The following is a 14,664-nucleotide window of genomic DNA, read 5'->3' as shown; positions in this document are numbered from 1 at the left end:
ACTTAGAAAAATATATTTTTTTGTTAAAATTTTTGATAAGAAAATAGTAAGAAAAATGTTTCTTCAGAATGAGACAGAATCTTTGCCAGTTACTTTTATGAAAGAGGATTAATATCTTGAATATGTAATCAACTAAAAACTCAACAGCAGAAAAAAAAATAAAGAAAAACCTTTTCAACCAATGGGCAAATAAAATGAATAGTTAGCTTTTAAAAGAGAGGTACAATGGCCAACTCTTAAACGAAAAAATATCAACTATCTTTAGCCTTTAGGGAAATTCAAATCAAAACTACATAGAGATTCCATCTTAACCCACTCAGAATGGCAATCATCAAGACACAAATAATAAATTCTGGGGAGGTTGTAAGGGAAAGACATTTTTACACATTGCTGGTGGGACTGTAAATTATTGTAGCCATTACAGAAATAAGTATGGAGGATACTCAAAAAATGAAATAGAGCTACCATATAATATACATATGCCACTCCTCAGTATTTATTGAAGAATTGAAGACAATATAATTTAGAAATACATAAATATCCATGTTTATCATGGCATTAGTCACAATGACCAAGTTATGTAATCAGCCTAGATTTATGTAAATAGATAAATGGATAAAGAAAATGTGATATACACACACAACACACACACACACACACAAAGGAATATTAGTCTGCCATAAAAATAACAAAACTATATAATTCACAGGAAAATAGATGGAACTAGATAGCATAATGTTAAGCAAAATAAGTCAGACTCAGAAACAAAAGTATCATATGTTTTCTCCATATGTGGAAGCCAGTAGGGTGAAAAATGTTCATCATAAAAACTGACGGAAGACCATTGGTGTGCAGGAAGATGATTGAGAAAAGGGAGGAGGCAATAGTAAAGGTAAGATTTTGGGAGTTGAATTCATCAAACTAAGTTATATACATGTACAAATATGCCACAATGAAACCCTCTGTTCTGTATAATTAATGTATACCCCAACAATACTTTTACATCTTAACCATTTTAAGTCTATCCTATATTAATGCTAAGTTTAAAAAGTTCTTACAAGTCTCAATAAGAAAGGAAGGAAGAAAATATTACCAATTATGTGTCTGACTCTTTCCCTTTAGTTGTCAGCTCACACTGTACTGACTCCAGAATTCCACTTCTACTCCTATCCCCATTTGAACTATAAAGTTCTTAAATACAAAAGAGGTAAGGATTACATTTTCTTTCAGTTCATTAAAAATAACTCTTAAGTGTTTCAGAACAATCTAGTTGATACTTTAGTTCCTACTCTCCTTAACTTCATTGCTTCCATTGTATTTTTATAACATCTTTCATCTTGACACTTTTATTCAATCTTGATGTTTGTATTGTCATTCTTAAAAAAAAAATTGTTCCCAATTCATGCCCATTCTCAGCTTACTATACATCTAGCTGTTCTTTTGATTTGCTTTCTAATTCTTTTCCTCCATAGGGAACACCAAAGAATTGGTCACTCACTAATTTCTATAAATCTCAATCCTGAATATATACCTCTCTCCTGTTATATACCTGATTTTTTTAATTATGACCTTGTGGTCTTGGATGATGATGATGATGATGATGATGATGATTTTTTGGTAGGATCTTTGTCATCATAATGTAGATCTGGAAGATGATATATGAAAAAATATAGGAAAATAATTGTAAAAAAAAAAATCCTTACCTTTAGGGTCACCCTCCTTTAGGGAGGATCATAAATATTCTTTACTTTGACTGATCTTACAAGAGTGGTCTCAATCACTTTGGACTATTAGCACCCCTGTTGTCAGGCAGGGTTTGAGTTTCTGGTTTCCCATTGTCATATTTTGCTTCTATGACAATAAAAACAAAATGAACATGAAAAGCTCTTGTCCTTTCAAGTCAATGAGCAGCACAAGAATAAGCAGTCTTTAAATAGCTTATCATCTTTCCTGAATTGCTGAGAAGATTCACATAGTTCTTATTTTCTTCTGAGGCATTTTGGGAAGAAAAATAACAATAATCATCAAGTTTGATAAAATAATTATAATATTCAACATACTATATGGCTTAAAAGAAAAACAAATTTCTGAGCAATTCAGATACAGAATCAAACTTCCACTTGCCATTCACTGACCTACATCTGCTTATGGGTGAGGATTATGAGAGATGATAGACCTCCAAATATTACTTCCTTCATCTCTAATTAATTATTATACAAAGACTAAGATATATATGAGATTAATTTCATAACTTAAATAACCTTGGCTGAACATTTCATCCACCTGTAGTTTGAGCCACATTGGGAAAAAAAATACCATTTTAAGAAATTTGAAATAATATCTTGTGGTATTTGAAAGTGTTTTCATGATTTATATTTGTATGAATGACCTCTTGAAAGGAAAAATACAAGTACAGAGATTTTAGGAATGTCTTATAACTAAGATGGGTTGGAATCACCATAGATAAAGAAAATAGATTAATAAATTCAGCTCCATCCAGGAGAAAGTGAAGAAAGGAAAGAATCATTCTGGGCAATGATTGGTGAATGAAAGACACACACAGTAATGAGAAAGGAAACTAAATAAGTCAATGAAGACAGATTGCTTAAATAAAAGGCACTGAAAAACAGTTTTTGCAAGGAAATACTGACTCTAGGGGTAAATAAATTGTAAAAAGGTAAGGCCAGAGGAAGAAACAAAAGGAGAGAGGTGAGAGTATAACTTTAAGCAAAAGAACAAAAGGAAAGGAATTAGGAGTAAGGTATGGAAAGAAACAACACACATTTTATTCATGCTAATAACACTGATAAAACTGATTTCTGTTACAGAACAATTGCTTTTTTCTAATTATTTATATAATAAAGCATTTAATTTATTACTCTAAGATGAGTAACTCATTTCACTTAACATGATTATAAACCACTATCTGCAATTTATAAAATTTTCCACAGGAAAAAGAAAAAGTATAAAAGAAACGCTTCATCAGTTTTCCTCTGAAGGAAAGAGTTGGTAATCAGAATTCTAGAGGATGTGCAGTTTGAAAAGATGCATTTAAAAACATGTGGGGAGGGGCTCAAAAGAAGTTTAAGAGATTTTAATGGAAAATTCTAATTTAAGCTCATAATTGGAAGATGTTAAGGATATTCTGGTACCTTTATTCATGTTTATGACATTTCTGTCATTGGTTTGCCTCTTATTTATGACATCATTTCAAGATAGCTCACTTGAATTTCTACTCCCTAAACCTTAAAAGAGAATATAAAATTAAGACATGTTTTTAGAAATTCAATAGTCTTAATTTTAGCTGTCTCATATATATTATATTGCTTAGAACACTTCATTATATAGAAATATTTCCCTCAATTTATTGATGTTCAAAAAAATTAAGAAATTTTTTTACATCTAATACCTTATTCTAGGTGCTCTATGATACACAGAAATAGTTTCCTAACCTCCAATAGCTTAGAGTGATAGAAGAGTTTTAAAATCATTTTTATATAACTATGCATAGAATCTTCTAAGACGTGGGATCTTAGAATGTAAGGAGAACTTCAAGTGGCTATTTTAAAAACCACAATGCAAAAAATCCCTCAATTAAAATCTTACTATATGATTATTGAAAGTCTCTGATCTAGAACTGGTTATCATTTTGCACAAAACATCTATTCTTCAATTACATGAAGAGATTTAAATGTACTCTAAATGGAAAGACTCAGAAAACATGGGGCAAGCCCTTTGCAATCTAAATGTTGAGAAACAGATGTAAATTTATAAATTTCCACAATTTCTAATAGTATTTTAGTGTAAATACCGAACCAAAGATAGAGAAAAAGCTCTAGAAAAAACTTGCAATGTGCTGTATAGCTTTCAAACAAGTTTAACCTTAAAATTCCATGATTACTATAAAAGCTAATTCAATTCATTTAAGATATATCTAGGTGTGGAAATTGCAAGTCATGAGAGCATGATTTAAAAGTCACAAGAAAATAAATTCATCCAAATAATCCTTGATCAAATTTCATATTTCCTCCTCCATTGGAATGCTTTCCCTAATGTATTTTTTTGTTGTTGCTGCTGCCCATTCTTTTTTCTAGACCACACTAATCTAATGTATTTGAAGATTACAAATACATTAGATTAGTGTGGTCTAGAAAAAAATACAAAATACTATTTTTGGTATTTACAAAAGTAAAACTTTAAAAATTTAACATAATTCTATAGAATTGTTTCTTCAAAATGACAGGGAGACCACTGTTAAATTTTAACAGTAAACACTTCACAAAAAATTCAGAGCAAGATAATTAATTTCATGAAAGAGCACTTGACCTTGGTATCAGATTTATTGTCATCCTTATCTGAAATACAGGCCAGGAATCACCAGGGCCAAGTTTGATGGAAAATTTTCAGAGAAAAACCATATAACAGGGGCTGGGGTTCTGGCTCAGTGGTAGAGTGCTTGCCCAGCATGTGATAGGCACTGGGTTTGATTTTCAGCACCACATATAAACAAATAAAATAAAGGTTCATTGACAGCTTAAAAAAAAAAGGTAAGCCTCAGTATTTTGGAAAAATAAATATGAAAAAGATAAAAATAGAGAAAAAGCTCTCTATACTACTATATTAAATGATGCTTTGTTTAATTTTTTTTAAATTTTGTCTTTTTAGTTATACATTGTATTAGAATATATTTTGACATATCAAACATATATCGAGTAGAACTTCCCATTTTTGTGGCTGTACATGATTTGGAGTTACACTGGTCATGTATTCATATAAGAACACAGGAAAGTTGTATCTAATTTATTCTACTCTGTCCTATTCCATCCCCCTTGCTGTCCCCCTAGTTGTGAGTTAGTATATCTGAGAGAACATTCGGCCTTTGGCTTTTTGGGACTGGTTTATTTCACTTAGCATGATAGTCTCCAGTTGCATTCATTAAATGGCATTTCTTGATTGATTGATATAATTAAAATATTAACTCTTTTTTAAGGAAGTTTTTTCTTTAACCAAATTTCTGTCCCACTTTTCCCTTTCTGTGAAATACTCAGTGAAGGCACACTTCTTGCTATTTAAGAGCAATGATAAATATACTGGTAGAGCCTAAGAATAATTTATCTTTATAAATTGCCTGTCCTGAGGATGAACTGAAAATCCAACTAATAGCTGACATAATTTTTTACCTGAACTAATAGAAACCTGATAACCCAAGTCAAGATAAAAGTTACACTCTTCCCTCTCCAGTCTCTATTCACCAATCAAAGACTAAGCTGGGAGCTAGGTGTGGTGGAACACACCTGTAATCCCAGAGTCAGGAGGCTAAGGCAGGAGGATGGCAAGTTCAAAGCCAGCCTCAGCAATTTAGAAAGACCCTAAACACCTTAGTGAAACAGAGTTTCAAAAAAAAAAAAAAAAAAAAAGGCAAAGAATGTGGCTCAGGGGTTAAGTGTCCCAGCAGGGTTCCATATCTAGACCAAAAATGGCAGTCTTGGTGATTCAGCATGGTGGAAAACACCTACTAAAAAGGCCATATTGCTTTCTTTTACCTCCAAATAGCATAGATATTTCCCCGAAACATTTGAAATGTTTGAATGTATGAAAGTCAAAGAACAAATGTATGTGTTGTTATTGGTAGTACTTTTCTCAGAGACAAAAATTATAAATTTCAAAATCCAGTTATTCACATAAGCTAACAATCCCCTCAGAGTTTCTCACTCAATGGGAATTACTGCCTATGTACTAGAAGTGTTACTTCTATTTCCCTAAGTACTATCTAAATATCTTCCTTCCTATTGCTTGCACTCCCGCATCCCTCTTCTTCAGAATCAGGTGGCAGTCTCCACCCTTTTAATGTTCATCCTATAAAGATTCAGTTTCCTGAAACAAGGTTGGCTTCCAGGACCAAGAGTGGGAACTCTCTCTTCCTGTTCCTGGAAAACAAACTAAATGGAGTGTCAGTCACTGGTCCCAGCACAAGCATGTTACCAACAACTCAACTGAAACTCCATGATGGCTTTTCCAACCAAACACACCCCTGTCCTACCCTACATTACATAAGAAGGATATGAGTGAGTTGGCAAAAGTCATGGAGGTGGTTCACCACTTCTAGATCCTTGGAGTTCGAGGTTCTATAAGCCATTCTCATATTTCTATGTTCTCTGGAGATTCTTCCCAGTAGCTGAAATTATTTTAATATCTTTCCACATAAATCTTGAGATTGGTCAATTCCTCCAAGAAAGCAAAAACCTGTTCAAGACACCCTGAACTCCCTATCTTAATATGCCTTTCTAGATAGCTCCCTATATCCTATGTCTTTAATCCCTGTCTTGAATTTATCAAACTGGTTGTAAACCCCAATATTCTGATCTCTTTTCTAAACTCCCCATTACTACAAAACCTGGCATTGTTCCTCTTCAAACCTGTCCTTCCTCTGTTAGTTCCATTCTATTCTCTGTCACAGGGTTTATGCACTAATTTTATTTTGATCCTCTGCATTAAGGTTCACTGGATTTGATCTCTGACTCTATTAAAACACTCACCTACAAAATAGTAATATTGTATAGTCTTGGGCCTTCAATTCATATCTTACTGTGGCCACTTACTTTATTCAGAAAATCACTTTAATATCTGTAGGTCATAGGTTGTTGATCATAACAACCATTTGGACAGGACTTTAAACACATTTTAAAGTACTAAAGGATACTTTGAATGGTTGCTAAGATTCCTTAAAATCCTGAAATTCTCTGTGCTTTTTAATTTGTTAAAAAAAGAAAAGAAAGAAAGAAAGAAAGAAAGAAGAACACTATCTAGAGAAAAATCAAAAGCATAAAAAAAGGATAATTTTATTCAATAAAAGACTACAAGGCTGGAGTTGTAGTGCAGTGGTAGAGCATTTGCTTAGCGTATGTGAGGCACTGGGTTTGATCCTCAACACCACATATAAATAAATGAATAAAATAAACATCCATCAACATCTAAAAATTAAAAAAAAAGATTATAGGGAATAAGGAGAGGGTAAGGGAAGGTATTAGTAGTGAAATTGATCAAATTACTTTATATGCATGTACAAATATGTCACAATAAAGTACACTATAATGCATGAAAAAAAGAGAAAAATACTTATTTAATCTCAAAACAGTCAGAAATAAGACCCAAGAATCTAACCTAAAATCATTTGATTATAAAAACTCTCCATATACAACATTACCTCCTGGCCCTTGGGATATAAAGAAAATCTTTATACAACCAGACAGGGGTAATAGCCTGAAGGGAAATCCAAACTCAAAATCAGAAAGTAGAGAAATCAATTAAAATATCTTCTAAAAATATGCTACATATAATTAATATAACATGATAGAAAATAACATACAAGAAGTCTAGACTTAAATCCATGTTTTGAAATTTCTGAAGACCAAGCACAGAGAGAAAATCCTAAAAGTCTAAATTGAAGGAAAGTTGTACACAACAGCAACAATAGCAACAAAAGCAGATTAAACTGACAGATTTCTCATTTGGCAAAACCGATTCAAAAGACAACGGAACAGTATCTTTGAAATCTTTTTTAACAATATTTATTTTTTAGTTTTAGATGGACAGAATATCTTTATTTTTTAATTTTTTTGTGATGCTGAGAATCGAACCCAGTGCCTCACACATGCTAGGCAAGCGCACTACCACGTAAGCTACATCCCCAGCCCAATATCTTTGAAATCTTGGCATGAAACCAATTTCACTATAGTTTGAGTCTGGATATCAAGGGTACATATGTTGGAAGCTTGGTCCCTGCTGGGGTGGTGCTGAGAGGCAGAGAGACTTTTAAGAGTTGGAGCCTTATAGGAGAAACTTAAGTCACTGGAAACTGCCCTCAGAAGGAATTGAGGTAGCTCTTGTGGAAACTCTGAGCTCTAGCAACAGTGAGTTGTTATAAAAGGGAGCATGATCCCTCACTTCCTCTCTGAATTCCTGTTTAGTGACATGATCTCTTGCTCTCACATATACTCCAGCATGGTGCCCTTAATCCCTCTTCAGAGATTAAATCAATGGAGCTGACTAACATTAAATTTAAGCCTCCTAACCTGTGAGCTAAATAAACCTCTTGTCTTTATAAAATCAGCCTTCCCTGGGAATTTTGTTTTAGTAACAAATGGACTATTGCAAATTTCTAATTCTATACTCAATCTATAAGTGCATATGTGAGGAAAAATATGAAACATTAGAAGGCAAAAAGTTCTAATTACCACTAACAGAGTTACTTATTTGAAAGAATTATTAGAGGATGTACTTCATCAAAATAAAATATGAATCCAAGAAAAGATGACATAAAAGAAAAGATATGAAGAGTGAACCAGTAAAATCTAATAGTTCTAATTGATTATTGACAATATTGTCAGTATAATGTATTGATTATATAATATGTAGCTGTCACAACCTGGAACTAATGTTATCAAAAGCTCAGTCCTTGTCCCAGGTCCTGATTCAAATGATGAGGATGAGATTTTGAATAAAAGAAAACTAAGTTTTATTTACTCGTTAGCAAATAAAAAAAGTAGCAGACTAGTGTCCCATTACAAGGGCGGAAAAGGGGGTTTAAGAGGGAAATCCAGGGACTGGTGTACCTGTCAGAAGACATAATTCAAGACCAGATGCTGACCTGGAGGTGGCCATTGGTTAGAGGTGTGGGCTCCACTTTCCAGGTCTGCACATCTTGCTGTCACTGGTTTCTTAATTCTTGTGGTCAGTGAAATGAAGGGCATGATAAACTGACCAGTAGTAGATAGAAAGTTAATTTTGCTTCTCCCAAAGTTACAGAAGTGGAGAAGGAGAAGAGAAAAAAGAGGAGAGAGACAGAGAGTGGGTGGGTGAGGGAAAGATACATCAATTTTAGAGAGAAAAAACACGTCAGTTTTAAAGTTTAAAAAAAAAAAAAAACACTGACATGCTTTCGTGCTTTGGCCTAGGGGAAGGTTGGGTGCAGCACTTTGCCTGCTGACCCTGTTCTCGGCCTTGCAGCTTGCTTTGGCCAATGGATATTAGCAGATATGACTCAAGTAGGTCTGGAAATGACCTTGCATGCCTAGGCTTATTCTCTTGCTCTTGACATCTCCAAGGGTAAAACTTCTTTTAAATTTTATCTCTAGCCTGGGCTCCAGATTGAACATGGGTAGAGAAAGCTGAATCTCAGTGAGAAGCCAAGTTCATTTGGATTCACAGCTGGAAGCAGAGCTGCCCCCATTGTGCCAGCCCGGGTGTGCCAACCTTTGGCTGACAAGCAGCGATGTTTCGATGCCGCAGTCCGGCTGCAGCAAAATAACCGGGGGTGACGAACAACTTGTGTAGATTGATACAGCAGGAGTAGGAGCCATTTATTGTAGGACAACAGAGGTATTTATACATCCCACACAGCTTATCTTAATTAGCATAAACTAGATACATCAGTCAACCAATAAGGAATCTCCACACTTAATGGCTTGCTGGCGTTACTTCACAAACCACTCCTTCTGGCAAAATGCCAGGCACCATCCAGACTTGTTTACAGACCTTAACATTAACCACTCCCTCTGGCAAAATGCCAGGCGCCATCAGACTTGTTTACAGACTCTAACATTTCCCCCTTTTGTTTAATTTAAATAACGACCATAGTGGTTTTTACACAAACACCATAAATAATCTGCTACAAGCAGAAGGGGAGGATACAAAATGCCACAATACCAAGCCAATTGATGGCTCCATGCAAGAAGCCCTTGGGAAAATTATACCAGCAATGACACCATTAGCAAAGATACCGAGTTACAATTTGTTGTAGATTACAGTTTGTTGTCTCAGTCCAGGTAAAGCAGTGTCTCAATAGATTAACTCACAGTCCAGGTAAATCACAGTCTAGGTAAGTTCTGCAGGCAGCTAGCTTAAATCACAGTCCAGGTAAGTTCTGCAGGCAGCTAGCTTGATCCGAAGTCTCATCCGGTTCTCAGCAACACTGGAAATTCTTCCACCTTCATCTTCACTGGCACTGGGACGAAGACAGGAACTCCGGATGGCTAAAGAAAATCCTGTAGTATTCCAGCAGGCGCTAAGAAAATAACCTTCTGAACAATTTAGTACATTATCTCAAAGTTTTTACATTTGAAATAAGCATTAATAGTGCTCATTACTCATTAGGTTCCAGGTGTGGGAGAACCATTGTAGTTACTGGCCTTGGAAACATCAAACTTTAGGGAAGAGGGCTTCCCGGGAAGCCCCAGATGGCCCTGGGGAGAGTCCGGGGCTCAAACTGCTTCTGGGCACAGGGAGCAAGAGCCTGCGAGACTGTGCCTCCAGGTCAGGTCTAGATTTGGGCTCGTGGCAGTGGAAGAGCCAGCTGCCGCCGCTTGGAAAGTTCTTGCTGCGCCGTGACAGGCTTGTGCAGCTGCTGCACCGATTCACGCACCCTTCGGTAACGAAAAGTATTCAGTAATAGCCTTTTGCTGCAACTTTTTTCCTGATAATCCTTCCTCCTCTGAACTTTCTTTTTTTCTGATTAGAGTTCCTGGGCTTCCATCAACACATGCCCTAACTATTCTTGGTTCCATTGGAGTGCCTCTTTCTCTTATCAATTTACTGCTCACCCCTTCCATATTTTCATCATAAAGACAATACAACATTTCAAGACAAAACCAGACACAAACATACTGTATCAATCTTCTCCATTTCCTCAAAATGGCCATTTTTCCTCTTGCCCTATCTGTCTAGGGACGAGCAAATTTGCTCCTGTCTTATCTATGGACGGGCAGCTTTTTTTTTTTTTCGTCACTTACCCTTGAGTGTCCCGGGGCTCCCCGTACAGGCCACCATCTGCCGCAGCCTGGCTGGGCAGAATAACCGGGGGATGACGAACAACTTGTGTAGATTGATACAGCAGGAGTAGGAGCCATTTATTGTAGGACAACAGAGGTATTTATACATCCCACACAGCTTATCTTAATTAGCATAAACTAGATACATCAGTCAATCAATAAGGAATCTCCACACTTAATGGCTCGCTGGCATTACTTCACAAACCACTCCCTCTGGCAAAATGCCAGGTGCCAATCCAGACTTGTTTACATACCTTAACATTAACCACTCCCTCTGGCAAAATGCCAGGCTCCATCCAGACTTGTTTACAGACTCTAACATTTCGATGTCACTGAGATTTTCTTGTTGTTTGCTGCTTCACAATAGCTGAGAAATATATCACTGTAGCAGACAAATTTGGAAGGATAACATAACTAAGTCCAAGGTGACAAGGGAATGGAATAGACTGAAATTTGGTGTATATTTTGCTTACAATCCAGTCTGTATCCATTATATTTAGTCTTAGGGATCAAAAGCCTGTATCCAGTGTTTAACACAGGAAAGTTTTCATTGCATGAAGTGTTTGAATGAATCTCTGTGGTTCTAAAGGGCAGGGACAAGGATTAGGAAAGTCCCTATAAAGAATACTGGCTGGGCTCCTTTGGTATTTCTCCTACGATGTCTTCCACAGAGGGGAAAATGATTCACCCTGGGATGAGTGGGTAAAAGAAGGCAGAGGGTAGAGGCTTCCAGGGGAGAAAGTGTGCACTTGTACTTGTCTTTCTCTTTCTCCTTTAAGAAGAAAAAGATCCTCTGCTCTATACTGCTCAGATTCAAGGTCATGGATTAGTCCATGGGGATGGAGATAAAGTGGAAGACCACGACTCCCTTGAAATGGAGTGGAGAATAAAGAAGGCATTAGTGAGGATGTTTCAGGGAAAAGGTTCCAGGAGGCCCAGATTTACTCTGGAGAGATGAAGAGGTAATGGTGTGTGTTAGGGGTGGGGCAGGGCTAGCTGCTTGGGGTCAGAAGCCTTAATATGTTTACTTTGCTCAGTTGATCCCCCTGAGGGTACCAAATCTCCGGTAACAGGACCTCCTGACCCCATTTCAGCACCTTCCTCCTTGGGCTCTGGCTTTCACAATTGGTTGTTCCCTCTGTCATGTGGACCATATTTTCAGATTACTTGGGTTCGAATAGCTTGTGCTGGGCTACCAAATCCCTGCTTCCCTGAATGGACATTCTCTTTCACCCATTCTGGCTCTGACACCCATGTCAGGGGTACCATCCTCATTGTCTTATCTCAGACAGGTCTGGGCTCATGAGGTTACTGCCTACCCCTGTGAAAGTCTTCTCTGCTAGTTCCATCTGCTATTTCAGGCATCCATTGGGGGGCTTGGAATGTATTCCCCGTGGATAAAGGGAGAACACCATGTTTAGTTCACATTCTACCTAGATCTATCCTCCACCATTGTTCTGTGCTCTTTCTGTTCCCAGGGGGATTTCATGGCTCCATTGCTGGTGGGAGAAAAGGAAGGTGTTGGCTCTCCAAGTGGCATGTCTTATCTTTCCTGTGGCCAGAGTAGGTTTATTTTACTTCTCAGCCTCTATAACTTCAGCAGAGAGCAAGGGTAAACAAAGAGCTAGTGACTCAGAGCCTGGGGACCCCTCCCACAGCAGGTGTGCCTTTGGTAGTCCTGCTGGCCAGAATCTCTACAGAGAAGGCCTCCAGGAAGGCCAGTTCCTCATCCTTATTCTGACCTTACAGTGGGATTCCACTTGAGTTTGGTCAATAGAGGACACCCACAGGAGACTGAAAGTGGAAGAAGAGGGCTGTTGGTGTATTTCTTTCCTATGTGTCCTTGTTTCCAAGCCGAGTCTCATGATAGTGGGATGCTACCATACCACAGCTCCCCTGGTCACCCCACCTGTTGTAGTCCTCTGGTAACTTGGTTTTCTCCTCTTATTCCTTAATCGTAGGGAGGTAACTACTTCTTGCTTTTGCTAGCTTCAAGGTGCCTCACCATATCTTTTTCTATTCCTTTACCTCTGTAAGCTACCTTTCCATTGAAGTCTCTTCTTTGGACTATACCAGGGTGAATTCTGTTATCTATGTGGACTATGACTAATAATAACGAATAACTATCTCTCATTGCTTCTCTTTCCCTTCCTGGACATTTTTATTAATTTGATAAAAAATCATTTGTGTTAATCATCTGTGTATTTTATTTTTGCTCTGAGGTCTTCCAGCTTTTTGTGATTTTGCTCTAGATTATGGGACATTTCCTAATCTTATTCTCCTATCCCTCCAAAGAAATGTTTTTGAACTTTAGCACTAGTATGTTTAACTTTCAAGGGTTTTTGTCTTGCTTTCTTATTCTCTCTTGCTTCATGGCAGTTTGATTTTGTTGTATGGATGTGGTAACTTCTTTAATTTAGGGATTATAACAGTAGGTTTGATTCTCTTAAAGTTATTTTCTATACCCTGAGTTATTTTAATTCTGTTTTGAGATTGGTTATTTTGTTTATTTCTCTTGATCTATCTCCTTTGTGCTACTGTTTTTCTTAATGGGAAGGGAATTTGATTCTTTCTAGCTGGTTTCCTCTGTTATATCTTGCAGGAAAAAAAAAACAAACAAACAGAACAGTTACTGTGTGTAGTGGAGCTTTATGGACATGGGCCAGACTTTGCTTTAGGATGAGGGAGGAGGGGTAGTGGAGCAGGGGAAGGCAGAAATGCCCAACCCTCCCCTCCCCACAGCACAGAAAAGAGGCTGTGAAAAAACAGCTGACTGGAGAGATGGGGAACCGAATAAGTGCTCTAAGACCCAATATTACACAGTCTGAGACCAGGAGAGACTTGAAGTTTAGGTACCAGAACAGAAAATAAGGACAGAGTTCCTCAACCTGAAACCTGGCCAGGGTAATGGGAGGTGGGAGGATCTGAGAAAGAAAGAGGGAGAGAAAAAGCACATAGGCTCACTGCCTTAACCACAACTGGAAAGAAGAGTAGACCAAATTAGAACATCAGAGTAGCAGTGAGGTCATTGAAAGAGATCAAGACATTTAACCCAAATTGTAGACAGAAAGCCATGCCAGACATGGCAACCAACCCAACCTACCGTTGGCCAGCCACCCTAGAAGAAATTGAATCAACACAGCATCTCCCCATCTTCAGGTAGCAACAAATATAACCAGAGGTAGTACCGTGTGTGGGATGTCTCAATAATCCCTATAAAAGGAATTTGAAGAGGGATTGTAAATAGCCAAAAATTGCTGAAACCCCTTCACCTTGTAGTGAATGAGGGTAGTTGAGTGGAGCAGACCTATCCTTCGAAGTGCCAGCTGAACCAGCATTCTCCAAAGTCTTTGTGGGAGCCTGGGTAGAGAAGGAGTGAACCTTCACAATCCAGTAAGAGGTGAGAGCTCAGAACCACACAGGAAAGCAGTCTCTGTTCTAGGGAAGAGAAACGGACAGCCCTCATTTTATGTGGCTGCAGCCAGTAGGAGTTTGCACATGGGTAAGACAGCTTTTCTTCTTCCCCACTGGTGGAGGGGAGCAGTGCCCATCATTCACAACCATGGGCAGTAGGAGCTAGAACCCAGGTGAATCAACTGACTCTCTTTCACAGCAATAGGGACAGTGCCCCAGTGATAAGTGTTTCAGGGAGGATGCTTCTGCACCACAGACTACCTACAGAAAACCCAGAGCCACAGGTTCTGTGCTTGCAGACAGCAACCAGGCTTTCTGCTACGTTGTAGAGGACCCTTTGAAAGGAAGCAGTTATGTAGTGACTTGCAACTGTCAGAGTGACAACATCTAATATCCTGAGCTCCTGCACACGATAGTAAAAGCC

The sequence above is a fragment of the Marmota monax genome, unplaced genomic scaffold (genome assembly GCF_021218885.2).
Source record: "Marmota monax isolate L192 unplaced genomic scaffold, Marmota_monax_Labrador192_F-V1.1 WCK01_AAM20220418_F8-fsc00161, whole genome shotgun sequence".
Taxonomy (NCBI): domain Eukaryota; kingdom Metazoa; phylum Chordata; class Mammalia; order Rodentia; family Sciuridae; genus Marmota; species Marmota monax.
The sequence above is the reverse complement of the archived record's forward strand: the minus strand, read 5'-3'. Positions refer to the sequence as shown.